The following is a 27,871-nucleotide window of genomic DNA, read 5'->3' as shown; positions in this document are numbered from 1 at the left end:
AGGGCCGAACAGGGACCAGAGCCAACACCACTTTCCATACCTCAGACAGACCCATGGGCTCTGAGAGAGGAGTGTGAGGTGTGGAGGCCAGTGCTTAGTCCAGGCTTGTGTTCACCTACATCAGCCTGGCCTCCCATTCCTAAGACGGATGTATAGGACAGTTACAGGGGAAACAGCTGGCTGGTGGGAGTCATAGGAGGCTGTACTTATAACCTACTCTGTCATTCATTCATTTATTCACAACAGTGGATTAAGTCCTTCCCTGGGCTCAGTTCTGGGTCAAGCTCAGAGTCTAGACAGGGGTGGGCAAGCTTTTTGACTCGAGGGCCACAATGGGTTCTTAAACTGGACCGGAGGGCCGGAACAAAAGCATGGATGGAGTGTTTGTGTGAACTAATATAAATTCAAAGTAAACATCATTACATAAAAGGGTACGGTGTGTGTTTTTTTTTTAGTTTTATTCATTTCAAACGGGCGGATCTGGCCCACGGGCCGTAGTTTGCCCCCGGCTGGGCAGATCCGACCACTCAGGAGCTACATGGTCATGGACAAGCTGCATTTCCTCTGCAGATCTCAATTTTCTCACCTCTAGAATGGATTGTTCTGGCTACTTCACCAGAGGAATATTTTGTGGCTTTAAGGACCCACTCATCTCTGGGTGCTGCGTAGGTTTGAGGGTCTCTACCAGAGGGGTCAGGCAGAGAACGGGGGCTTCAGAACCTGTAGGAGCTCCACTCCACTGCCGGCTCTGCCACAGACTTGCTGTGTGATTTGCTGCATCTCTTAACTTCTCTGGTTCCTTTTCCTCACTTAGATAATGTGGTTATGACACCTCCGTTGCAGGGCACTGTGTTAGGGGAGATGATAGAGAAGACCTGGCTCTCAGCGAACGTGACCCCCATTTCCTTTCTGTCTGCCTCTTGGCTCTTCTGTCCTGTGTGTTGCTGCTTTTGGAGCAAAGTTTCTCAAGCACCCAGAATGGGCGGGTGGGCCGACAGCCAGATTGGAGCTCAAGGGAGTAAGCACATGGCCTGCTGAAAGGTGGGCCTGCGGAAGTGGGTCTGGCCCAAGAGCTATCAGGACCAGGGTGCGGGGCCAGGAGCCCTGGTTCTGTCCTGGGCCTGCCACTAGGTCACTGTGTGCATTTGCCAGTTCCCGCCCTCTCTGAGTCTGTGTCCTCGCTGAGGCCAATGTGCAGGGTCCCCTGGCTTTCTTCCTGTTCTGAGAAGCCTGAAGGCCTTTGATGTGCAAGTGCTGAGTGGCCACAGTGAGGGAGTGGGCCAGCTGGATGTGGAGATTTCACCAGCTTCTCCCAGCCCAGGAATTGATTGTGGGGAGAGGCCAGCAGACAGACTCTGGACAAGGAAGAGACTGTGGTTTCTAATTGGAAGAGCCGCTCATGGGAGAAGAGGCAGGTGAAGGGACACTAATGGCCTGAAATAACATTGAAAGAAGGCCATTTCTTCTGTGTTTCATTTTTCTTCAAGAAGACCAGAAGGCCCTAGCGGTGGCTCAGTGGATAGAGCGTCGGCCTGCAGACCAAAAGGCCCCAGGTTCGATTCCAGTCAAGGGCACATACTTGGGTTGCAGGCTCCTCCCTGGACCGGGCCCTGTCAGGGTACGTGCAGGAGGCCACCAATCGATGTGTTCCTCTCACATGGATGTTTCTCTCTGTCTTTCCCTCTCTCTTCCACTCTCCCTAAAAATCAATGGAAAAATATCCTCAGGTGAGGATTTAAAAAAAAAAAGAAGACCAGACAGTTCAAAGCCACCTGTTTCTCAAGTGGCTTCCCTCTCATTTGAATTTAACAGTGTGTTTGGCTATGAAGGGTTTGTTTTTAGGTTTTTAGGATGGAGGCAAGAGGTTGCGGAGTAAAACTCAGGGTCCAGTCATTCATTTCCTGGAACACTCTCCAAGTGTCAGGCACTGTTCCAGGCAAAGGGATACAGCAGTGACCTAAACACAACCGTCAGTCCTCTCCTGGAGCTTGTGCACTAGTGGGGGCAGGGGGCATGCCGGGAACAAGGGGGTGGGTGAGTGTGTGATATGTTAGATGGGGCAGGTGCCATGGAAGCGGCTAAAGCAGGGTAAGAAGTTGGAGAAGGCTGGGAGGGATTCAGGGGACTCTGTGTAGGATGGTTGGAGAAAGTGATGAAGTGACCGTTTGAGCAGAGACATGAAGGAAGTATAGAACTGAGACTAATTAAAGTAGGCATTTCTTCCTCTGTGGGGTCCATGGGGGTCTATGGAAAGGTCTCCTTGGAGGCTGACATGGACAGCTCAGACCCTGGTTTAGATACAGAAAAAGAGTCTAATTCATGATCGTGGCTACCACTACATGAATAACAATGAGAGCAAGCTCCAAAGGGCTCCCAGTGGATTTGACTCTAAGCCTTCAAAATGCCTGTCCATACAGACTGTCTTATTTAGCCCTCTAACAAGGTAGAAGGTGTCATCTCCATGTCACAGGTGTGGAATCTGAGAATCCTGTACATAGAATGGCAGGCCCAGGACCGCATCCCAAGGGAGGGGCAGAGGAGACACTCAAACCCAGACTCCACTGCCATCAGATGCCATGTTTCTCCTCACAGGGTAGCCAGGCGCTCAGCATGCCTCATTGCAGCAGTTGAGGAAAAGATTTATTTATTGAAAACAAAAATAAATCCGTAGACTATGGAGATATGATGTCGCAATGCAATATGGGATTCTGGATTGGATCTTGGATAAGACAAAAGTATCCATGGAAAAACCAGTGAAATGCTAATAAAGTCTGTAGTGTAGTTAATGGGACATACCAGTATCCGTTTCTTAGTTTTGACAAATGTCCCTTAGTGATGTAAGATGTTAACATTAAAGGCAGCTTGGTGAAGGGTATCTGAGAACTCTCTTATTTATCTTTGCAACTTTCCTGTCAATATAAGATTATTCCAAAGTGAAAAGTTTATTTTAAAATAAATGAATAAATCCACTCCACATACACTCCAATGAGCTGGCCTTCTCAGGATTACTTGGGAAAGCCATATGGGGTCATTAAGTAATTGAATTCCTACTGCTACTAGCCATCCCAAGCATGTGATCTAGAGGTGCCTGTGTGAGAAGGAGCAAAATTATACACCAATGCTTGTAACCACGCTTAGTAGGAATGTGTTCCTGGAAGTCTCTCCTCGGGGACTGCCCCAAAGTGAGTTTCCATATAACCTATACTTTTGCTATTCCATGTGATGGAAGTTCACCAACTCATTTCACTCGGTGCCCTGGCAGACAGATGTTTGGAATTGAGCTTTATCGGCAGAGCCACATCATGTGGCGTATGAATCGTAGTGACTAATGTCTGTGAAGGAGTGGTACGAGGTGGTGAGAATAGAATTAGAGAACTGGGACGACATTAACAGTAATCTGGTTTTCTTTTATGGCAGAAAATATTGAAAACCAGGGAGGGGTGTCTCCTGGAATGAAGGAAAGAGGCCAAGGTCAAGGGATTCCAAGATTTGGTCCCTCCGTGCAGTGATTCCCCATTCACAAAACAAGTGAACTAGCTTAGGTGGGCCTCTGGGGACCCTCGGGCTGAAAACCCCTGAGCCCAGAGCAAGAGATTGGCCCAGGTTCACCAGGAAGCTGCTGAGAGACACAGCTGAGCCTGTCTAGGTGACCTGGCCTCCTAATGGTTTCCAGGGGCTTAGCATATGGGCATTGGGTGTCCCCTTGAAATGCGGGTGAGACAAAGATGCTCAGGTGGGCAGGAAACCACTATCATGGTCTATTAGGCACATTTAATATTTAAGAGTAGGATAGCCACTCCAAGACGGGCTCTTTATTTTTAGCAGGCTCTGTTCTTGCTAGTATTTCTCAGGGTGTGTTCCATAGAACACAAGTGTGCAGGATGGAAAAATGTGTTATTATAGAGAGAAAATAGAAGTGCTACCGCCAAGTAAATGTGAGAAAGTTTAAAGGCCCTAATACTGTAGGACTTCTGGGTCTGTAATATATGAAAGTGCACTGGAAGTCTCTAGAAAGTGTGTGTGTGTGTGTGTGTGTGTGTGTGTGTGTGTGTGTGTGTGTGTAGATAGAGATCTTGTGTGCCACTTCTGATCCTGATTGACTAGAGAATATATACACATATATGAATGAGAGAATATATACATGTTAATAATATATATGATGCACACATATGGACATGCATGTACATAAGAAGAATAACTGGAATAGAGTTCTATAGAAAAACATTTTGGGAAACACTAAAGTTATCTGAGGTCAAAGCTGAAACAAACAAAACGAATGCTAAATTGTGACTCTACAATTTATTTCTGCATTTCAGTTCAGCATGTCAGTTTCTCACATTGTTCCTATTGTGTTCACTTAATTTCTTTTTTCTCAGAAGAAAAATGTCAACTGGCATGCAAATGATCCGTCCCCCACCCCCTGCACTGTGCTCATGGGAGACAGAAGTATTACCAAGCTCATGTGACAGCTCAGTGGTGGGTCTCTAACCCAGAAACCCACATGTGACATTGGTGTTTTCAGAGCTAAAAAAGAATCTCATTGAAAAATACCACTAAAGGCCAAAATTCTGCCTTTGTCAAGTGTGGCTTCGCATGAGGGCTCTCCCAGCACTTCCATCTACACAGGTGTGCTCGTCACCCTGAAAGGTGCGCGTCTTTACTGGTCTGGATGCACGATCAGGGGACATGCCCAGTTAGGTAAGAACACACTTTGATTTGATGACAATTTCTAAATAGGCTGACCTTCGCTCCACTCCCTGGTCCTGGCCTGTCCCCACCCCGCGTTGTCCCTGGGCAGAGTCCTGTAAATTGCCTGCCTGCCCTTGGAATCCCTTCACAGACTGGGTCACCTCAGCCTACACGTTCCTGACTCTTACCCCCATGCATAAATGCTGCCCCCACCAAATCCTGCTCCTCGTTCCTGGAGCATGTCCCCAAGCATGTGGCTGTCCCATCGAAGGTGCAGGGTCCATTCCATTTTACGATTGCCACAGTCAGAGACAGCTTCGGTTTCCTTACCTGGCATATGAGAACAGTATGTTCATGAAGACTCTACAAATAAAGAGTAAGGAACAGGAAGAGGGGAAACATAAGAGGGATTTTCTTTCTCTTCGGGTCAGCTAGGGGGAGCAGGAAACTTCACAAACATCTCCTTTGAGGATGACATCGTTGGCTCAGCTAGGCCCTCAGACTCTGGCCTGTCATCTGACCTGTGTGACCTCAGACAAGCGATTTGAAGTCTTCAAGTTTCCCTTTCCTCAGCCATGAACATGGTTTTCATTCAGTGCTATGAAGCTTGTGGGGAGCCTACAACAGTGCCTGGTGCTTTGTATTAGTTATTATGATGAGAATTTTATCAACTAACTAACACAACAGCCAAGTTTTTTTTAAGTGTGCAAAAGATATAAACAGGTAGTTCACAGAAGTGGAAAGGCCCATAAACCCATGACCAATGCTCTTGCTGCTAAGAAGCGAAGGATTATAAGTGAAAATGCTTATAGATGGCAAAACTGTAAAAAGATGGAGAAGATCTGGTGCTGGCGAGGGCCTAGGGGCCCAGTTGGTATCAATGAAAATTGATACAAATGCACATGCCTACTGTGAGCCAGCAACCCCCCAGCTATGGAAAAACAAGCGTACACAAAGCTAAAGACATAGAAGGGTGTTCCCTTGCAGCATTGTTCGCAGCAGAGAGAAATTAGAAATGACCTCAATGGCCAACAGTGGCAGGGCTTACATCGCTTACAGTGCATGTCTGCCATGGAGTACTTTGCAGCCATTTAAAAAGAAAGGAGTGAATCAGCAGATCCTGGCCTGGGAAGGCATTTGTAACATACTCTCAACTGGAAAAGGGTTCGTGTGTGCTATGGTTCATACAGTCCCATTTTTATGCAGAACAAGTAGCAATGACATATGTGTGTGCACATGTAGGTATGTTTCCGTGTTCACGGCGACAGTGTGGGAACATACAGGGAACTGTTAGTGTCAGCTTCATCTGGGCGAGAAGGGGGTTTGTCCACTTTTCACTTTAAATGCCTCCGTATTCAAAAAATGAATTTTTTAAACAAAGGAAACAAAAAAGAAAGCCATAGGCGATGAAAAGCAAAGACTAAGCTCTACAGTGCAGGATTATTGGGAAGATTAAATGAGATAATGTTTGACAAACACCTAACACAGTGCCTGATGCCTAGTAAGTGCCCACAAATGCTTTCATCCTCTTCTTCCTCCCTCCATAGACTCTGTGCCGCCCCCTGCCAGCACACCAACTGCTTGCCCAGTCTGGAGGAGCCACCCTGCCTCCTTTCCTTGCACTTCACTGGGTCCTTTCTTCTTGGTGCCCCTTTATTTTATTTTTTAAATATGTTTTTATTGATTTCAGAGAGGAAGGGAGAGGGAGAGAGAAACATCAATGTTGAGAGAATCATCCATCGGCTGCCTCCTGCACGCCCCCTACTGGGGATCGAACCCGAAACCCGGGCGTGTGCCCTGACTGGAAATTGAACCAAGACCTCCTGGTTCATAGGTTGTCTCTCAACCACTGAGCCACACCAGCCGGTCGTGCCCCTTTAAATGGCTGCTATCTTTCACTGGTTGCTGTCAGCCGTGCCTCCTGTCTCCCCAAGGAGCCTCTCTCCACCTCTCAGCGTGGGGCCGGCTTTTTCATCAGCACATTCCCAGGGTGAATCGAATCATTTGGGTCAGGTCTGCTCACTGATTTGTTTCTCTTCTGCTTCTGCTCAGGGCCATGCTTTCCCACCCCTGGGCATGCGGGCTCTCTGGGCACCCCCCCCCCCCCCCCACTAGCTTCCACCTGGCCCTGATGAATTCCATCATGTCTGCTTAAAATCATTTTACTTCCAATTTGCTAATTTAATTCTAGTCTTACAGAATTTTGGCAACCCTGCCAAATTGGGTGCCAGATGCAGATTTAATGAGCATATTTTCAGTTCTTTCTTTCCTTTCTGCATGAAGATGCTGAAGAGAACAGGATCTGGAACTAGTTTCTAGGGAGCCCCCTGAACATCCCCCCCAATGTTTGATCCTGAGCCACTGGGCATGACCCTCGGGCCAGGTCTCTACGTGTCTAGCCTAGCGGGAAGAGCTCATGCTCTGCTCCCCGGGGGAGGGAGCTGTGATTGCATCACCCTCCCAGTCCTAGAAGCCCCAACCCAATTCCCATCACTTGGACTTCACAGGAAATGTATTTGGAGAAAATTACTTATTTCCTCTGGCCCATGTCTTCCTGAGCCACGTGCAACTCAGCAGATGTTCAGGGATTCGTCTGTTTAACAAACACATATTTAGCACTTTCTAGAGTGATTTCTTAAAGTGTGGTCTGTTGACTGCCTGCCACGGAATTATGGTGAGGGCTGGGACCTTGGGGAGAATGCAGATTCCTGGGCCCTGCCCCTCAGTGAGACAGGGTGGAGCCTGGGATTCCACCGCCCAGGGAATGCTAGTGCCTGCAGAATGTCTATGGGTTACCTCATTTCCAATGCATACCAACCCCTTCCGGAGACATTTTTATCTCCAAGAGTAAGACTCAGAGTAAGTCAGGTGGGTGGCTCAAGGCTAGGAGTGGGAGTGGTGAATCAAAGCTGGGACTTTGCTGGAGGCTTTTGATTTTAAGTGAAGGGCTCTTTCCATCTCTGCCGCAGCAGCTCAGGGCACCTCGTCCGCTCTGCAGGCGAGGAAGCAGAGACTGGTGGTTGCCCTGCCAGGCCGACCCAGGTGCAGCTCTGAGGAAGCAGCAGCCAGGACCCACACCATACTGATTCCAAATTCTGTGCCAGGCAGCACGGAGGGCTGAGCGGAGAATCAATGGAAGTTCCCTCGAGGAGCAGGGAATAAGCGGAGCTCTCCGGCTCCAGCCCCAGGGGCCGGGCCTTTGGGCGGGTCACATCTGTTTTTGAGCCTTGGGGTTGTTGTCGGTCCAGTGATTCCCAAACTTTTTAAATGGCAGAGTATCCCTCAACCCTCACTTCTTTTCAGCCCAAATAAAATCTTCCACTGAATTGTGACATGTACAAAGGGACAAAAGTGGAGACACCTTGCCCTAGCTGATTGGGCTCAGTGGATAGAGGTTCGGTTCTAGTCAAGGGCACATACCCGGGTTGCAGGCTCTGCCCTGGCCTGGGCCCTGGTCGGGGCTCCTGCAGGAGGCAACCAATCGATGTGTTTCTCTCACATCGATGTTTCTCTCTCTTTCCCTCTCTCTTTCCCTCTCCCTAAAAACCAATGGAAAAATATCCTCGGGTGAGGATTTAAAAAAAAAAAAAGTGGAGACACCTTGCATGTCTCAGTGCTTTCTAGGAGGCACTTTGGAAACGTGTCATTTAGCATTTAGCAAAGATCATCCATGTACCTCCTTCCCCTCCTGCCCCCCAACATGACATAGTGGCTATAGCCTCAGCTTTGGAGTCCGGCATAGGGGGTGCAGTCTGGGCTCTACCACTTTCTGGCTGTGTAACCTTGAGCAAGATGTTTGCCTTCTCCGAGCACAGTTTTTTCTCTGTAGAATGGGGATGGTTAAGTTGGGGTGAGGATTAAATAAACTAATGCATGCGAGACATTCAGCACAGTGCCCAACATGTGGAAGGTGTGGTGACTCTTGCCTTCCTTTGACAGAATAGGATATAACACGAGAGAAATTATGGCAGAGATTTCCCAGGCCCTAAAGACACCATGCCATGCGCGTGAGTGGTACGGACAGTGAGGCCCAGACATTTGTGGGTCTATATATTTCAGCAAATGTTTTAGCCCCTACAAGGGGCAAGATCTAGTTCAGAGAGGAAAACTCCCTTGGGGTGAGGGGGCTTTGGGAAGAGACAGGGCTTGGACTGAGCCTCCCTGGTGGGACTCCCAGGGCAGGAGCACAAAACAGGTTGGGAGGGCTCCCCCCAAACCCCCCAATCCCCAGGGGAAAGGCAGGGCAGGGAACAGCTGGGCTCTCGAGAGTGGGCCCTGGCCGCTTCCCTCTGTGGGCTCAGCTGCCACAGGGCAGGGCCAGTCACTTCCTAGAGGCCTGAGGGGGGGATGAAATGAGGACATCGTGGCTTCCAGCACAGGGGGGTGTCCTTCGGATCCCAGTGCTAGATGGCAAGAGGTCAGAGAAGAAAGAATTGGGACAGTGGAAGGACCCGCAGCTCATGGTGATGAGGCTAAGGGGGAGAGGAGACTCCCGGCACAGGAAGGATGGTGGGAAGCAAGGGTGCCCAGCCCAGCCTGGCAGTCAGACCCCTGGGGGCAAGCCCATGCACCTGGGTTCCCCTACCAGGAGCCAAGCTACAGGAAGTGCGCACCCCAAGGCATCAGCAAGCCCTGGAAGGCCGCCTGAGCCTCCCGTGCCCACAGTGCATGCGTGTGACGGGGAGTGTGTGTGCAAGAGCAAGTGGAGCACCGAGGAAGCAATGTTTTCCATCTCAGTGGGGTTATTTCTGGCTCTGCTCCTGCAGTCACTGTGGAAACTGCACGTGCCCGGTGCAATGTGGAAACATGAGTTTTCCAAGGGAGATGTACAGTAAGCAGGCAGCCAGGAAGCTGCCGCCGCTGCTAGTAGGGGGTGAGTGTCTGCCTGCCTCTCTCCCCACCCGCACCCCCACCCCCACCACACACCACCCCATCTCCCCTCTCTCTGCCTTTGTCCTGAAGCTGCATGTGGGAGCAATGTGTTCCTTGCAGTATGGTAGACAGAATAGTGGCCTCCAAAAAAATGTCCCCATGTTTATTCCTAGAACCTGTGAATACATTACTTCACATGGCCAAGGAATTAAGGTGGCAGATGGACCTATGGTTGCTCATCAGCTGACTTTAACATAGAAAGACTACCCTGGATTATCCATAGCCCAGTGCTGTCACAAGGGCCGCTAAAAGTGGAAGGGGACTCGGTGTCAGTGGCGCCGTGTGAGGACGGCTCCCCCGCCGGCTGGCTTTGAAGATGGAGGAAGGGGCCATGAACTGAGGGATGCGGGCAGCCGCTAGAAGCTGGGGAAGGCGGGGAAACAGGTTCTGCCTAGAGCTTCCAGAAGAAGTGGGGCTCGCCACCGTCTTGAGTACAGCCCAGTGAGACCCATTTCAGACTGAATACATTTGTGTTGTTCTGAGCCACTAAGTAGGATGGTAATGTGTTACGGCAGCAGCAGGCTGTACACTAATGGGGAGAGGTCCTCAGAGAGCAGAGTTACAGGCATGTTCCTTATTTTCCTGAGATCTGATGGTTGCTGGTGCCTCACCCTGGGCACAGGCCTCCACTGGCCAGTTCCCTGCCTGCGGGGGAAGGTGGCCTCCCCGCAGTGAGCACCCCGCTCTGCAGAGCCCTGAGCAGGGTCTCCGGTGCCGATGCCATCTTCTCAGCCTGGAATGCTGCCCCCATCTCCCTCCATAAGCCCTTTGGAGCTTCAGGTCCCCTGCCCATCCGCCCTAAGTAAGTGCTTTTCCCTGACACTTGTGCCCCTCCTGAGGTATTTGTGGCTCTGGGGACCCTGCATTGTCTGAGCTTTAACCACCAGCACGCTGCTGCCCCTCTCCCTGCCCACCCACCCAGCAGCCCCTTGAGAAGACGAATAGGGCCACACAGCAGGCATTGCCAGAGTCTAGATGAGGAATGAGTGGCTTCTGCCGCTTGGAACTAGTTGTGCCCCAGACGTGTGGGAGCCTCACTCCGTTGTGTGCTGAAAGGCCTTGCCTTGAGCACGGGGCCCAGGGTTGCATCCTGGCTGTGGCACCTGGTAACTCTGACCTTGGGCAGGTCACTTCGCTCCTCTCTCGTGTACAGGCCGGAGGTGAAGCGGTTGATGTGCAAGCCCATTGAGCAACTGCTGTCCAGGGTGAGCGTCCCTCTCAGTGTCACTCTGCTCTCCAGAGACGCAGTTAGGAGTAACAACACCTCTGCTGCTGTGACTGTCACCCCCCTGCCTGGGAGTCCTTCTCCCCTTGCCTTATTGGCTCTGCCCACATGCCTAGACCTGGGCGAAACCTAGAGGAAACATGGACAACCAGGCTCAGGACATGGGGGAGGTGAACGAGGTGCCCAGGCTGCAAAATGTAAAGCGGTCCTCCCCCTCGGCATCATGCAGATGTGGTGCAGGAAATCTAACCGCGCCCTCCACTGTACAGAGCAGAAACCTGGGGCCTACAGAGTGGAGATGCCTTTAGTCGGGACACATGGGGAGCTAGGGGTGAGCTGGGACCAGAACACAGCTCTCACCTTCAGCTCTGGGGCTGGTCCATTTCCCTTCCAACTAAATGCACGAGAGAGTGGCTGAATGAGTTTATTTCTCCAAAACGTGTTTCTTGATGCTGTGTTAGGGGCTGGGCTACAACTTGATAACAAGACAGACAGGGCCTGGTCCTCCGCTGAGAATTCATATTCTTTGAGAGAGACTAAGTGATGAGGCACTAGTGCTTTAACTGCAGTGGCGATAGATGCTATGCAGGGGATGGTCAGAAGTCATGGGCTGCGGATGGCGCTACAGGCTGTACACTGCACAGGTGCATGTGGAGGTCCTACTGCAGGGTCTCCATTTAAGAGTTTACAGTGTAACTTGGAAGACAGGACCAGTGTCCTCAAAGTAACAACACGAGACCATGGGTAGCAACTGGGGAGAGCCAGGCTAGAGAGGCCCAGCACTGCAGCCCTATCTCCTCTCCTAGTGCTCTGGGACCTCCCTGCTCTCCCTCCAGAGCAGACATAGTCCGTCCTTATTGGGAGTCTCAGAGGAGGGGCCCTGAGCTCCGAATGGCCTGGGAGACCAGGAGGAGTGAGGCATGGCCCTGTCTTGGGAGGCAGAGCTTCTGTTGTTCTGGACGGGTTCAAAGGCAAGGAGGCCTGTGCGGCAGAGGGGCTGGAGCCTTCAGAAATAAGGAAGCTTGTCTGCCTGCACAGAGCCCAGCTCTCGGCATTGCCTCTCTCTGGAATGTTGGGCCTGGAGGGAACCTGGCTTCTAGGAACCAGGCATCTCCCTCCCACCAGCGCATTGTGTGCCTTTGTGCCTCCTACCTGTCTGGGTGCTTCCCCGTGCATGAAGGAAGCACGTGGAAGGGCTCAGGGAGACGGGGGTGCTGTTCTTCCACTAGCGTGTCCTGCCTGCCGGGTGAGGCCAGCTCCTGGGCAGCTGGGGTGTGACCTCAGGGGGCCAGCGCCACCCTCCCACACACTAGCTGGGGCTTGAACAAGCCACTCACCTCCCTGAGTCTCATTTTGTCAAAAATTAGAATGAGAAAGGCCCATCTGACCCAGTGTTAAAATCGACCAAAAGGGATGGGTGTGCAAGGGTGTTTTGAGTCCCTGGCTAATAGGATGTAGAAATTGCCACCAAATGAAGGCATTCCTTCCAGGATTGAAAGGGCATCTGATAAATTTCCAGAGCTAGAGACCCATGCTGGCTTTCTGAAGGAGCTGACAAAGACACATGGTTCTCTCTGCTTGTTCTTCTTTAATTGGGAAGAATTATTCTGGCTGGTAAGTAAATCAGCTCCTCAACAGGGAGTTTGAACAGAAGGAGTCCCTAGAGATGGGCATATTCTGGTCTTTGGTTTGACAGAAAGGGGAACTGAGGCCTGTAAGGGAACATGATTTATTCTCAGTCACGTGGCCAGAGCTGGGTCAGACCCCACGTCCTGCCATCCCTCATCCTGCCAGCCCCATAGTTCTGGGAGTTTGGCTGTTTAAAGGACGGTAGGCAGAGATTGCCTGGTAAGGAAGCAGGAGTGTGGCCCTGGCGAGGGTAAGATGATAGGAAGGTGGACACAGTCTGGGCCAGGAGTGGGCAGAGTGGCCAGGAGGACGGCAATAGCATGAAGGTGAAATGCCCTCCTCTTGGATATGCCCCAAATCCTCGGCCGATCTCCTGATTCCCAGGCCACTCAGCATCAGGCTGTTCAGGGTCCTGGGGCTACAGCCCAAAGAGAGAATGCAGTTCCCCTGGGAAAACCCTGGGGACCTGCCAGTTTGGCAACTTCACCTGTTGCTTGTCCTGGAAAGTGAGTTCCTGAGTGTGGTGATGTCAGGGACCACACCCGGGAAGGCAGGCCAGTGGCGGTATTCGCTGTTGTTCATCACTCATTCCACATGCCAAGCACTGTGCTAATAGGCACTGGAGGTACACAGACAGTACATGTTGTTCTTGCCCTGAAGCGCTCGCTCTCTGCAGGGAGGACGGACAAGAGGAGGCTCCTGTCACAGTGCAGTGTGGTCGGTGTCCCAGCAAGGCTCTGGGTAGAGGGTCTGGGAGAAAGGTGTGTGATCCAGGTCCCTGAATGACGGGGGCTGGGGCAGGAGGCCGGGTTGCCACAGCTGAGCCTGCAGAGATGGGTGGGACTTTGCTGGGCAGAGGGGAAGAAGGAACTTCCTGAGAGTGGGGACTGTGAACAAGGGTTTGGGGCCTGGGAGGAAGGCCGCATGTTCAGAATTATCAGGCAGTGGAAGGGAAAGGTTGAGGGAGAGTGTCAGGAGCTGGGTGAGGCTGGAAGGTCACGTGGTCACATGGGCAGAGACTAAGGAGTCTGGATTGCTGATGGCGGTCAGCGAGCATGGGAAGTGGTGAAGGAGCGGCGTGCTCAGTGCTGCAGAAGCGCCACTCTGTGCAGCATGGAGAGAGGACCCAGAGGCCTGGAGTGGAAAGGGGCTTAGGCTGGAGAGACACTGACAGAGTCGATTCACTGAGAACTGGGTGACAAGGAATGGGGGGGTGAGGGAGAAGGGAGGTCAGCGATGGCTCTTGGACTTCTCAGGGTTCCTGGGATGACTTCCAAGGCCCCATGCTGAGATGCAGAATCGGCCCCTCTGCTGTGGGCTGTTCATCTGGGACTTAGCCATGGATGGGACTGTGAGCCCTTTGGCTGACACCCCGGTCTGCTGGTTCCTTCAAGAAGAACCAATAAGAGGGTATGGACGCTGCTGGGCTGTTGATTCATCTTCACCAACACACCTACAGATATTTTCCCCTGTCACCCAGGGGTAGTAAATTGAGAGAACTCAGTGTTTACTCACTCATGTATTGTCGCCAACTATGTTGAAGGCTCTGTGAGTGATACAGAGATGAATCACACACATCCGTGTCCTGTCCTCAAAGATCGTGTGGTTTGCCTGCCTGTGATGCCAACAAGCACTCGCATGTGTTATATTCCACACACGGGGTGAGAAGGTAGATGCCACAATAAAGAGACCAGATGCTGTAAAGGAGAGATCATTTCTGGCCTGAGAACATAGGGCCCGGAGGGCTTTGTGGAGGAGGTGGCCCGTGAGCTGGCTTGCGTGGCGGATGTGGTTGGATTTGGCCACAGGGAAATGGAGACAAGCTTTCCAGGCAGCGAGGACTGCAGGGTGGCACGAAAACTCGGAGCAGGGGAGTCTGACGCAAGCGGGCTCTGTAGGGGAGCACTGCCGTCAGAAGCAGCCTGGCATATTTGTGAAGGACAACCCAGTGTAGAGGACTTTCCAGGAGGAGCCACTGAAGGATTTGGGACAGGGAGGGCCGTGGTGGGAGCTGAGTGTCAGGACAGTTTATCGGGCCGTATGGAGAGAGTGAGCACAGACACGGTGTGTATCGGTCCAGAGAAGGGGTTGATCACTGGGGTCTTGGCAAAGGTGGTAGAAGAGGATTCCATCCATATTGATCAACACTTACTGAGGCTTTAGGCCAGGCCCTGTTCCAAGCACTTGATATGATTAACTGATTGAGCGCCTCCCCCTCCATCCAGGCAGATGCTACTGTCATTCCCACTTTACAAATCAGTTCACTGGGGCCCAGAGATATTAGGTGAGTAACCTGCCCCTGGTGACACAGCTAAGAAGTGGAACAGTCAAAATTCGAACCCAGGAGCCCCTGCTCTTAAATCTCATCTAAAAAAGATGTCTCCTAAAGGGACTGGGCGGATGAAAGGTGGCCCTGCCAGATTGGGCCATTCCTCCCACCTGTCAGACAACCCAGAACGTGGGACTGCCTGCCTGAGGCTGACAAGGTGCTCCTCACCCCTGCAAGTCGTGAGGGGCCCCACAGGGCCCGATTTGGTTCACTGATTCCAAACAGCCTGCATATAGGTGGTGACAATGTAAATAACTGATGCAATGGAAACTTTCTATGGAAAGAGGTACCCACTCGAACAGCCACAAAGTCCAAAAAAAGGAACAGCAGAGCAGACCCGGAGGGCTCAGCAGCCAAGAGTTTCCTTTGGCACAGCCCTTTCTGTCTCAGAGACTGAGCCGGGTGAGGGAGGGGCAGCACTGGCCACGAGTGGGGCAGGTTGGAATCCAGACCAGAAGCTTGGCTGGGTCCCTGGAGGGCCCTGGGCCACCAGCCTCCCCTGTGAGCTAAGGAAGCAGCCATATGGGGGCCAAAAGCAATTCTCCCTCCAAACACACACCCGGCTTCACAGTCTCCTCAGTAGGATTGATTCCTGCCCATCCCCGCTGTGGGCCCTGGTGGAGGTTCGGCCTTCCTGGGGTCTCCGCGTCTCAACCCACTTTTATTTGTGTCCTCCCTGTGAATAAGTTGTGACAGTCTTGTTATGGGATCTGCAATCTTCCTATTTTAGAAGACAAAATCATTGTACATCTAAGTAAAGCTGAACGGTTAGAAATAGCCAAAAGAGGGAGAAAGTCATTGTCTTGGAAAGTTGACTCCATTATTAATTCTTGCACTGACCCGGGGTATGTATTGGGTCACTGCAAGAATTAAATAATAAAGTCAACTTGTGTTCTCATTTTAGGGATGAGAAACCGAGACTTGAAGTGTTAAACAACTTAGCCGAGGCCACACAGCAACGGAAACTAGTCGTTGTATCTAACGCCGAGGCCTGGGCTCTCCTGCTCTGCAAAGCTGTCCACATCTGTTCTCTAAGCCTGCATGTCCTCAGCTGTCTGCTCACCTGCCCATCCCAGCAGTGTGACCATGAGATAATACAGGGCCAGCACTGGCGAATGGTAGGCACCAGCAAATGTTGGTTTCCTTCCTTAGCCCTGCCTCTCTCTACAAACTGGGGAGATGTTCTGAGCCTTCCTGGGGGCAAGTAGCCCAAGTTTGGGGCTTCTTGGGAGAAAGGGCTATAATCACTGATTTTTTGACCCATTTTTCCTTCTAGATCTATAGTACCCTGAGGCAGGAGCCAAGTCTACTTCGCCTTTGCACCCTGGGGTCTAGCCCAGTGGTAGGGAGTGTCTTGTCCAAGGAGGCAGCTGAACCTCAGGTGTGGGCCAGTCCAGCGGGCTTTCTGTTGCCAGAAAGACTTCCGGTGAGAGAGGGCTGCTGTGAGGCGTGGCCTGGTATGGCAGGAAACCAATCCTCGAGCCCTGTCTGAGCCCTGGCAGCTCTCAGCACCTCGACCTCTCACACAGCCCCTGGGGTTTCATCTGCACCTCCCCTTCCTGCTGCTCTTTACTCTCTAGACTCCTGGGCTGGTGCCCTCCTCACGCCTTTCACTGCCTCTCTTGCCCTTACCTGCAGTGCCTGGAAACCATGACTATGTTTTCTGCCTAATCCCAGTACAGAGTGATGGGGCTGGATATTTCTGCCTCTCACTAAATGGAATCCATTACCCTGCACTTGAAGTTCCTCTTTTTCAATTCTCAATACAAATGGAAATGCGTCACCAGCCTCTGTTTTAAAAACTCTGCTTTTCCTGGAAAACATTTCCCAGGTAGTCGCCAAGCATGGCCTGTCCACAGCAAGGCTCTGAGCTGCGTTGCCTCTCTCTCTCTCTGCCCACTGGCCTAGTTAGGACACCCTACTCCATGGGAGGGAGCAGATGCTTGGTGGAGAACACAGCCAGGAACCAAAGAGCCAGAGGCAGCTTCCAGGATGCCCAGTGTCTGTGCAGCGTTCTCAGCCCCAAGTGCAGGCATTTGACACAAACACAAGCACCCCAGGAAGGTGAGACCCTGAGCCTGACCCCCAGGCAAGGAGGCAAGAAAGCTCGCACGGCCATCCCCTAAACAGGAGCCAGACAGAGGAGAGACGGACAGAGGGAGCGTGACCTGGAAGGTCACTGAAGAAGAGCGTGGGCATTTACTGAGCGCCTCCTGTATGCTCTCTCACACACTTCGTCTCCTCCCATCCACACAGCAAACCCAGGGAGGGGTGGAATGCTTCACTTTTTACTCATGAGGAGAGTGAGGCTCAGAGAGGTGAAGTAATGTAGCTGAGGCCACACAGCTATTAATGGGTGAAACCCGCATCTGAACCCAAGTTCTCTGATGTCAGGGCTGACTCTGTGTGCTGTCCATGCTGCTTCCCTGGGGCAGGGTCAAGGAGGGATGCCAGTGATCCTCTGCACGTCCCCTCCCATTGCTGGGTAGCCCAGCGTGACCCACGGAGATTGATTACTCCGTGTGACTCTGCCATATGTGTTTAGTGTCTTGGGTTGTTGTTTTTGTTTGTTTGTGTGTCTTTTTTATTGATCCATAGACCACAATAGCAGAAATAAAAATTAAAATAGAAAGATTCACCCCACAATGTCCTACCCTAAGCAGATCAAACTCAGCTTCTCCGTGTGCCGGCCCATCAGCAGATGTCCCATTCACAGCCCAGGGACAGGCTGCTGTCAGAAGAGCAGGCTGGGCCTTGGAACCGGCCTCACCCACCTTCTCTGGATCTGGGTGTGAGGCCCACCCGCCTCCTTGCCAGCCCTGGGAAAGGCTGTGCTGTGACCCTGTGAGGCGAGCCCCTGAGGGCAGCTGGGTTTTTCTTCAAGCCCTCATCAGCTGAACTTCCCCTGCAGTGATGACAACCCTAGTGCCCGGGCGGGCAGGATGTGGGGCACTGACCCGCCGCCAGCAGAGGACATGCTGGGATGCTTTGGTTTCATGGGGAGCTGAGAGCCGGGGGGGGGGGGGGGGGGACGGGCCTCCCCGCTGTGGTTTTGGGTGGGGCCGGCAGAGGAGCTGGCCCTGGTGCTTCCTGCTCTGGGAGGGGCCACCTTGGAGATGGGCCCCTCTTACCCTAGTTCAGCTGTTTTCAAAACATAAGACACTTTTATATCATTTTTGACAATAAAAGTGATACATGCTTATTGTAAAAAAACCAATAGCAAGCAACACTATAGAAATGTATAAGAAGAAAATGCAGGCTCCAAACCCCACCCACTCCACAGTCCTGCCGTGGGTGAGCTGACAGCTGGGTGTTTAGCCTCCAGGTCCTTGGTAGCATTCACAGCTACACAGATATGTGTGTGCCTGTGATGTTGCTTTTCCCCTTTCTTCACAGCATCCCATTGAGAGAAACTGTGTGCCACCGTGAAATGTGCCGGCTCTGGAGTCGGACCCAGGTTCGCCACCTGTCAGGTCTCTTAGCTGGATCTCGTGTGGGAAATGGGGCTGCCTTCACCCAGCAGGCTGAGAGGAGTCAGGGAGCTCACCCATGAGAAACATTGAACCCCATGTTCAACACATAAAGTCATAATGAATCTCTATTATTGATGGTATATATTTATTTTTAATTCAGAAAAGTTACTATTTCATTACTGTCCCATATGGTGGATTTATCATCATTTACTTATTAAACCTAATTCCTGCTGGTGGATATTATGTTGTTCACTGTTAACAATGGCTGCAGTGGTCATGTGTACTAGTATGTGCACATCTGTGTGTAGGTTTGTCTAAAATGATGTGTACATTTGTGTGTGTGCACTTGTAAAGCTACTGGGTCAACATAAATTTTGGCCACTCCTCTGGAACACTGGATGGTAACAGTCATTATCCTCCTTGCCAATCAAATGGAGGAAGGATGGTATTGATTTTCAACATATGTCATTTCATTATTAATAAGGCCAAGCATTTTTGCATATTTATTATACATTTTCATTTCTTGAATAATGATGTTTATTTCCTTTCTTCATTTTATTAGCTGTATGTCTTATTGTTTTATGGGTACTTATTATATACTAGAGCAGTGATGGCGAACCTATGACACGCGTGTCAGAGGTGACACGCCAACTCAATTTTGGTTGATTTTTCTATGTTAAATGACATTTAAATATATAAAATAAATATCAAAAATATAAGTCGTTGTTTTACTATGGTTGCAAATATCAAAAAATTTCTATATATGACACAGCACCAGAGTTAAGTTAGGGTTTTTCAAAATGCTGACACGCCGAGCTCAAAAGGTTTGCCATCACTGTACTAGAGGCCCGGTGCATGAATTTGTGCTCAGGTGGGGTCCCTCAGCCTGGCTGGGGATCAGAGCTGATTGGGGCCGGCCAGCCCAGGCAGGGGGAGGGACCATGGGTGGCTGGCCAGCAGCAGGTGCTTGGCTGTGGGAGTGCACTATCCACCAGGGGGCAGCTTCTGCATTGAACATCTGCCCCCTGGTAGTCAGTGGACGTCATAGCTACCGGCTGGTCATCTGGTTGTAATGGTCGCCTAGGCTTTTATATATATATATATACACTAGAGGCCCGGTGCACAAAAATTTGTGCACTCCGGGGGGTGGGAGGGGTCCCTCAGCTCGGCCTGTGCCCTCTCACAGTCTGGGACCCCTCAGGGGATGACCACCTGCTGGCTTAGGCCTGCTCCCCAGGTGATTGGGCCTAAGATGGCAATCAGACATACCTCTGGCAGCCCGGCAGCCCTCGGGGGATGTCCACTTGCCAGCGAGGAGCAGGCCTAAACTGCAGTCGGACATCCTTAGCGCTGCTGAGGAGGCAGGAGAGGCTCCCACCACCACCGTGTACTGGCAGCCATCAGCCTGGCTTGTGGCTGAGCAGAGCTCCTCCCATGTGAGAGCGCCCTGACCACCAGAGGGCAGCTCCTGCATTGAGCGTCTGCCCCCTGGTGGTCAGTGTGTGTCATAGTGACCAGTCATTCCCAGTCCTTCTGCTGTTAGGGTCAGTTTGCATATTACCCTTTTACTATATAGGATAGAGGCCTGGTGCACGGGTGGGGGCCGGCTGGTTTGCCCTGAAGGGTGTCCCAGATCAGGGTGGGGGTCCTGCTTGGGTGCCTGGCCAGCCTGGATGAGGGGATGATGGCTGTTTGCAGCTGGTCACACCCCCTTCAGGGTGGGGTCCCCACTGGGGTGCCTGGCCAGTCTGGGTGAGGGGCTGAGGGCCGTTTTCAGGCTGGCGGGTGACTGAAGCTCCCAACCTCTCCTTTTTTTCTTTTTTTTTTTTTTTTTTATTCTGGGATTTATTTACCTTCTGTGGCTGTCACTGGAACTGAGAGCCAGCTTTATTTCTGAGGCTGGCTCCAGCTCTGAGACCTCGGCTGCTGAAAGCAGATATCTGGGTTTGTTTGGCTTCTATAATTGAAACACCGTTGGAGCTCCAGCTCTGAGGCCCGGCTGGCTGAAAGCAGGTTTCTGGGGTTTGTTTAGCTGCTATAATTGCAACATTGTTTCTTAGAGTGCAGCTCAGAGCCCAGCAGCGGCAAGGGGGGAACCTTGGCTTTCTCCATCACTGGAGCAAGCAAGCCTCCTGTTCGCTTCAGCTGCCTAACTGCCAGCCGCCATCTTGGTTGGCAGTTAATTTGCATATCGCCCTGATTAGCCAATGGGAAGCATGTCAAAGGTATGGTTAATTACCACATTTGTCTATTATTAGATAGCATAGATTATGGAGACAGACCCTGTTTTATATATGTTGCAAATATCTTTTTTTTGTTTTTGCAAATATCTTTACATGGTTTGTCATTTGCTTTGGAACTGTTGATGGGACCTTTTGATATATGTAGTGCTTAACATCTTCATGTAGTGAAATATATTAGTCTTTTTCCGTAAGAGCAATGAGGTCCAGTTCAGGCTTTGAAAGTTACTTTCCAACATTAAATCATAATAATATTCTAGTAGTTCTGGCATTTTCGTGGATTTGCTTATATGTCCTGTTTATATCTTTAACCCAAATAAATTTCTGTTTGAATGTGGTGCTTGTACTATATTTAAAATAGGATCCTCCGCCCTCTCACTCTGTATCCCATTTTGTCATACTTGCTTGTTTGTCTGCTGCTCATATCCCCTGGCTAGACCCTCAGCTCCACCAAGGCACGGGCCTTTTCTGTTCTGGTTACTGCTGTGCCCAGAACAGTGTCTTATACATAGTAGGTACTTAACAAATATTTCTTGAATGAATAGACAGAGAGTGATTACAGCTCTCCTATTGAAATCATCCATTCTTTCTCTGGTAATTTGGAATTCCATCTTTGACAGCCTTTTCTGTGTCTTCTATCATTATTGGTCTATTTAGGTTTTTTTCCTCTTCAGTTTTTACAATTTATAATTTTCAAGAAAATCATCAAGTTTCAAATTCTTTGACATCAGGTATGTATCAAATTCTCTTAAATTTTAAAACATGTTCATACACATGTTCCTATTACCTTTGTTAATCGTTATTTGTGGCTTTGCTCTCTGTTGCTAACCAGATTAGCCAGAGGTTTTTCCATTTTGTTGATCACAGAGAACCAGTTTGCAGCTTAATATTTCTATTATTGCAGCTGCTAGACTTGTCTCATTATCGTGCGTTTTTGTTTTCAACTTTATTCATTTCTTCCTTCTAGGTCATTTTGGTTTAACTTATTGTTTTTCAGCTTCTTGGTTTAGATGCTTAATTCACTGAGTTTCAACCTTATTTTATCCTAAAAACATTTAAGTTTTGGTTTTCTTCCCTCTAAATGAAGCTTTGGTTACATTCCACAGATTTTTAAAAATAGGGTTCTCACTGTTGGGCATTTATACATATTCTACAATCTCAGTCTTGCTGTCCTTTTTGATTCAAGAGTTACTTAGAAAAGCATTTTAAGTTGTCATGGACATAGGTTACTTTTTTTTACTTTTGCTACTTGTTCGTTTCTGATTCTACTGCACTGAGATCTGAGACTGTGGTGAATGTATAGGAATTTGAGCTTTTCTTGGCATCTAATATGAGGACGTTTGAGAAAAGGGCGTTTTCTCTGTTCTGGAGTGCATATGAAGTTAGGCTTGCTAACTATCTTCAAACCCTCCACAGTTTTCACTGGAGGTTCCTTGTACCATCAAATCTTGAGTAATGTGCTCAGCCTGCACTGTTGTTTTGCCTTCTTCTTCTGGTTTTGAGAAGGTATTATTTCATATGTTTTATGGGTCTGTTGTCCAGGGTGAAGGTAAAGGTTCATGATATTTGTATCTTCCTGGAAAAATAGACCTAGCAATGTCAAATGCCCCTTTTTATTTTACCTGAAATTTTTGCATTTTGGCTGATATTAACATTGACTTTCCTGCCTTCTTTTTGTTACCATTTTGCCTATTCTGCGCGTTGCCATTTCTTTGCTTTGAACCTTCCTGTGTTGATTTGCTTTAACTGCCTCACTTCCAAACAGCATGTGGCTGGGGGTGTAGAGTGATTTAATTTATTCACATTCTTGTGTTTATTGATGTGCGTGGTCTTTCTTTATCTTATTTCATGTCTTTTTTTTAATGATACTTTTTTCATTCCTGTCTAGTTTTCCCTTTCCTAACTCTTGCTGAATTACTTGAATTTTCTTTCTTACACCCCTCCCTCCCCCACACACAGTGGTTTAAACGGTCTGTAACTTATTTTTCTTCTAGAAATGGTTACCCTTAAGTGAAAACTTAAAGCCCATACTTCTCTATTAATGTTAAGAATTAAATGGTGTTTATTTCCCAACAAGATGAGACCATTACTATCAACATTTGTTTAGATCTGACTGTACATGTTTTTGCTTTTATTGTTCATCACTGTTTCCTGTGTATCCTGTCTTGCCCTTTCTTGAATGACTTATTCTGATACAGCTTTTATTTGGTTGGAGTAATTCCTTGAGTAATTTTGTTAAGGTAAGTGGGTGGCATACTATTTTTAGTACTTCTCTCTTTGGCTTTGAGACTTGGCTGAGTAACGGATCTCGGGGTTTAATTCTCTTTCCTCAGAGCTCTGTAGTCTTTGCTCTGTTGCCCTCTAGCAGTAGGTGATATGATGTCAAGTCCAATGTCAATTTGATTCTCAAAGTTTTTGTAGAGACTGTCAGAGATGAAGCTAAGTTTATTGCTCTCCATGGAGCCAGAGCCTTATGTCTGGAGGAACAGGGTGAGGTGGGACTTGCTGATTGGAAGTCCCTAAAATGGGGTATGTGGGAGTGATGGAAAAAAGGAGGAGGAATTTTTGAGGCAAAGCAATGAATTCAATCAATCTTAGGGCACACACTTTTTTAAAATCCTCACTGGAGGATATGTTTATTGATTCTTAGAGAGAGAGGGAGAGAGAGAGAGAGAGAGAGAGAGAGAGAGAGCGAGAGAGAGAGAGAGACATCAATGTGAGAAACACTGATCGGTTGCCTCCTGTACAAACCCTGACTGGGGATTAAACTCACAACCTAGGTGTGTGCCCTGACTTGTAATCGAACCCACAACCTTTGGTGTACAGGACGATGCTCCACCCAACTGAGCCACCCAGCCGAGGCAGGGCACAAACTATTGATTGAAGAGTTAATGGGTCTTTAGAAGGTTTCTGTAACATACAATCAAGCCTTTTGCCAGGGCTTGTCTCCTGGAAGAGGAAAGGCATGCTAATGAAGGCAGTGTGAGGATCTGTGATGACTCTTCCCCCCACCCCTCCCCACTTTAGTTTCTTTGGAAACTTGAAGGATTCACTTCTTATCCTTGGATTTTAGGGGTTCCTTCAGCCTGCCCTGCCCTAGCTCCTGCTGCCTCTGAGGGAGCCTCCTGGGTGTTTGGCAGGTGGGCCTTGCCCTGCCCTTGTTGGGCGAGGCTGGCTTAGCTCTGATTAGATTTTCTGTCACTGCTACCCATCTGCTTTTCCTCAGACTTGCTGACCAGCTGGTGCTACTATGGGTCTGTTCTTATTCGACATTTCTCTCTATTTCAGCAGGGTCTGGAGGAGAGGCAAACAATGGGCTCAGTTTCCCGTGTGGAGCCTCGGTGTGTGTACCTTTTCAGGGTGGTAGGGATACAGGCGTGTCCACCACCTCTCCCACCTGCCACTGGAAGCCAGGGGTGGCATTCAGGTGGTTCTGGCCTCCCTCCTGGGTGGGAGAGCAGCGGCTCCCTCCCTCCACTTCATTCCATCCTCTCCTTGAGCCACACCCCTGGTCTGACTGCATTACCTCACTGACTAAAACAATTCGGTGACCTCACTCCACTGTAAGATCAAGTCCAGGCTATCCCATATACCAAGCTCTTCCCTGGCCCAACTCTCCCCTTGTGAGCTATCACTGCCCCTCACCTCCTGCCAGTGCACAGCAGGCATTTCTTACACATTTGGCCAGTTCGGGGTCTCCTGTCTACTTTTACACGGGTCCCTTTGTTTGAAATACCCTCTTCCTCTTTCTGTCACATGCTCAGGCACCATCTGAATGGACTACTCTCTTCTTTCTGCCTTCACCAGGGGGTAGCTTAGAGCCAGTGACCCTGGAATGCATCCCATGGCCCCTTACCTCTATGTGATCCCCTTGAAGGTAGGGGATGAACCTTTGCTGTCTTGTATTCTCAGCAGCTGTCACCAGGCCTGACCCAAATAAACTGTTAAATGAATGAACAACCGAATTAGTTTCTAAAGAGAAGTGCTCTACCCTGACTGTGTACGAAGGCATCATACCAGGCTCTAGGGGTGGGGGGTGAGTCAGACCGACCCCGCCAAGCTGTGTGTAGTCCACACGGGGTACCAGACTCCTGGGGGCACTGTCGTTGATCTCGAAAGGCACAGCAGCTGTGTTCTGGGTGCTCCGGGGAGGCGGGACCTGTGTCCAGTTTGGGGGAGCTGAGTGCGTCTTGAGGGAGGAAGGGCAGGATTTGGCCGGGTGCATACAGACATGGCCGTGCTGGGGAGGGAGTAGCGTTTTATCAAGATTCGGAGGTGGGAAATTGTGGACTGTTTATAGAATAGCATGTTCTGAGAAGTCAGTGTTTCTATCCTGGGAGGGATCGAGCACAGAGTTTTTAGTAAGAATTGAGATGGAGTGGAGAGTGTGAGGTTGGATCTGGGGAGGGTGGGAAACCGTGGAGTGTGAAGAGCTTGGACAGCAGGATCAGACAATGATCAGGAGCCGCAGAGCAAGTTCGGCCGCACTCTGTGGTGGCCCGCTGCTGTTCTGGCGTGGGACATGGCTGGCTGGGTTTGAGAGCAGCAAGAGTGGGGCGGGCAGCGGAGGACTTCGATTACCCATCTGTCCATAGGAATCGGTAGGCTGTGCCAGTGAAAAGTGTGGTGCCCTAGAGAAGGAAAGTGGCAATGCCCCAGGCCTGGGTGCAGGCTACTCCAGAAGTAGATTGCCGGCCCACTCTGGGGCAGTGACAGTATCCATAGCAACCACACTGGCCAGTCCACGTGCCAGGCTTGGTCCAGGCCCTCTACAGCAAGCATGTCAAACTCGCGGCCTGCGGGCCTCATGCCTCGTTTATTTGGCCCGTGATAGCCTTTGAGTTTGTCAGGCTTGCTCTACAGGTGCTGAATCTTTAAAACTTCGGAGGTACTTGCCATTCTTAGCCCCTCTTTTTCAGACACAGCCAGGCTAAGCCACATCCCAAAACCACAGAGGTAATGAATAGAAGGGCTGGGACATGAACCCAGGTATCCCGGCCCCAGAAGCCACATTGTCACCATCACACCACTCTGCCTCCAGCAGACAAACCAGAGTGCTGTCCCAAGTGAGCAGTGTGGATGTGACACCACACCATACTCCACTGAAACAACTCGGGTTTCTCTCCTATTTTCTTATTCAATCTGACAACAACCTGGCAAGTTGATTACTGAAAACGGATGCTCACTCATTCGTCCATTCATCCAGTAATTGTCCAGCTCCTGCCCTGAACCTGCCTACTCTACCAGTGAAGAGGTGGGGCTCAGGGAGGTTAGGAGGAGCTGGTACAGGGTGGCCACCAGGCTACACCGTCTTCCCTGGGGAACTGGGGGCCTAGCCCTGCACCAAGACAAGCAGCTGGGGAGGAGCTGGGCACCTGGGCCTCCTGGGACCAGGCAGAGATTGCTCTGTGTCTAAAGAAGTTGACCAAGCAAACTCCTTGACCACGTGTTTCAACCGCCCCTGCAGGATTTGAGACACAAACCGGGCAGCCTCGAACTAGTTCATGGAGGAGCCGCAAGAGACACTGTCCAGGCAAGCTCTCCCTTGGAGAGGGAAGAGCAGAGCGTGAGGGAGGACGGCGCAGGAGTGGACATGAACGCTGGTTTTCAACGAGAACAGCGTTTCAGTTTTGGTCATCGGAAGTGGTGCCTGCAGCACAGGTAAGAAATGGGCGGGCGCTGAAAATGCTCGCTGGGGAGCCATTTGGGTTTTTCTTGCATAAGCGTGCTAGTGTCCATCTGCTTTGAAATGTATTATTTTTGTTGTTGTTATTGCCTTCCGTCAGCAGCCTCGGTGGTAGCCAGACGTTCTGGGGACTTCCTTGGCCAGGAGTAGAGACTTGAGTGCGGACACTCTTTCACTGCCTCATGCTCTGTCCTCCAAGTGGAGTCCTGGGTCCTCAGTTTCTCAGTTTCCATTCTGTCCCTGGAAACAGCTCCTCTCCAGGGAGCACAGCCTCCCTGCCCGCCAGCCACACTGTGTCCTGCTCTCCAGAGCTCCCCCACCTCTTTGCCTCTCCCCACCCCCCATCCATGAAGGCTCTTGTCACCCACTCCCTGGTCAGAGGAGCCCAGTGGGTGCTGAAGACTGAACACCATCTCTTTAGGGCCCACCCCTTTGTTTAGAGTTGAAAGGATATCAAGTTCAGGGCCGTGGCTGCACATTAGAATCACCCGGAGAATTCCTTAAAGTTCCAGTAGCAGGGTCCCAGCTCCAAAGATACTTACTGAGCTGGCCTGGGAAGCGCCCCAGCATTAGGGTGTGTGTGTGTATGTGTGTGTGTGTGTGTGTGTGTGTGTGTGTGTGTGTGTGTGTGTGTGTGAGAGAGAGAGAGAGAGAGAGAGAGAGAGAGAGAGAGATCTCTTTTTTGTTCTTCAGGTATGTGTGATGGTTTCAGGTTAGAAGTTCAGGTTAGGTGTGTGGTATAGAAGCTCACTGGGTTGGAAATATGTCTTGGATGTTTTTTCTGGCTTTAGGTGCATCAGAATTGACAAAGACAGGGATGGGGTGGGGTGGGAGTGCCAGTTTAAAAAAAAAAAAAAAAGTTGACTCCCTGGCCCACCAATGCTCTGTGAATCAGACTGTCTGAGGGGTGAGGATACAGAGACCTGTATTTTGATTCTGATACAGCAAGGCCTGGCCTCTGGGCCTCCTACCGGGGTCTCTGGGAGGCTAGTCCTGTGGGCATGGCTCTGAGCCCCAGGGGTTGCTTCCCAGCCCAGTGTGTGGTCAGCATCCCCTTCCCTCCAAGCAAAAGTTTTCTCATGGAGAGGAAAGCAGGCCTTAGACAACCCTCCGAGATGGCATCACTGTAGCCTGAACTGTGGGTGCCAGGCCCAGGCCTCTGCCCCTTGGACGAGGCCGTGAGCAGGGTTTTCAGTGGAGGGGGAGGGATCATCCCCGGGACTCTGAGGAGGGCCTGGGCATCGAGCCTCATTTTTATTTTTATTTTATTTTATTTTTTTTAAAAAGAAGTTCAACTTCTTTTTTAAAGTATATTTTATTGATTTTTTACAAAGAGGAAGGGAGAGGGCTAGAGAGTTAGAAACATCGATGAGAGAGAAACATTGATCAGCTGCCTCCTGCACACCCCCTACTGGGGATGTGTCTGCAAACAAGGTAGATGCCCTTGACCGGAATTGAACCTGGGACCTTCCAGTCCACAGGCCGACGCTTTATCCACTGAGCCAAACTGGTTAGGGCGAGCCTCATTTTTAGAGGCTATTTGACGTGGTGCTTAATAATGAAGGTTCTGGGACTCCCCAAGTTCCAATTCCAGCCCCAGCAGCTGCTCAGTCCCTCTGCCTCATCTCTCTCGCTTATGAAATAGGAAAGTTGTGGTGCCTACCTCAC

General features: G+C 50.2%; 1 protein-coding gene across 1 annotated transcript in view; it reads left to right on the top strand.

Annotated features, from left to right (window-relative positions):
• HIVEP3 (HIVEP zinc finger 3) overlaps window positions 1-27,871 on the top strand; it is a 326,138-nt gene that overhangs the window by 225,452 nt on the left and 72,815 nt on the right. The window contains exon 3 of the mRNA XM_081085788.1: window positions 25,985-26,178. The gene's annotated coding sequence lies outside the window, so the exon portion shown is untranslated. The remainder of the gene's footprint in view (window positions 1-25,984; window positions 26,179-27,871) is intronic.

This window comes from Myotis nattereri (assembly GCF_964212035.1).
Source record: "Myotis nattereri genome assembly, chromosome: 3".
Lineage (NCBI taxonomy): Eukaryota > Metazoa > Chordata > Mammalia > Chiroptera > Vespertilionidae > Myotis > Myotis nattereri.
Note: the sequence above shows the minus strand (reverse complement) of the source record. Positions and strands in the feature narration are given on the sequence as shown.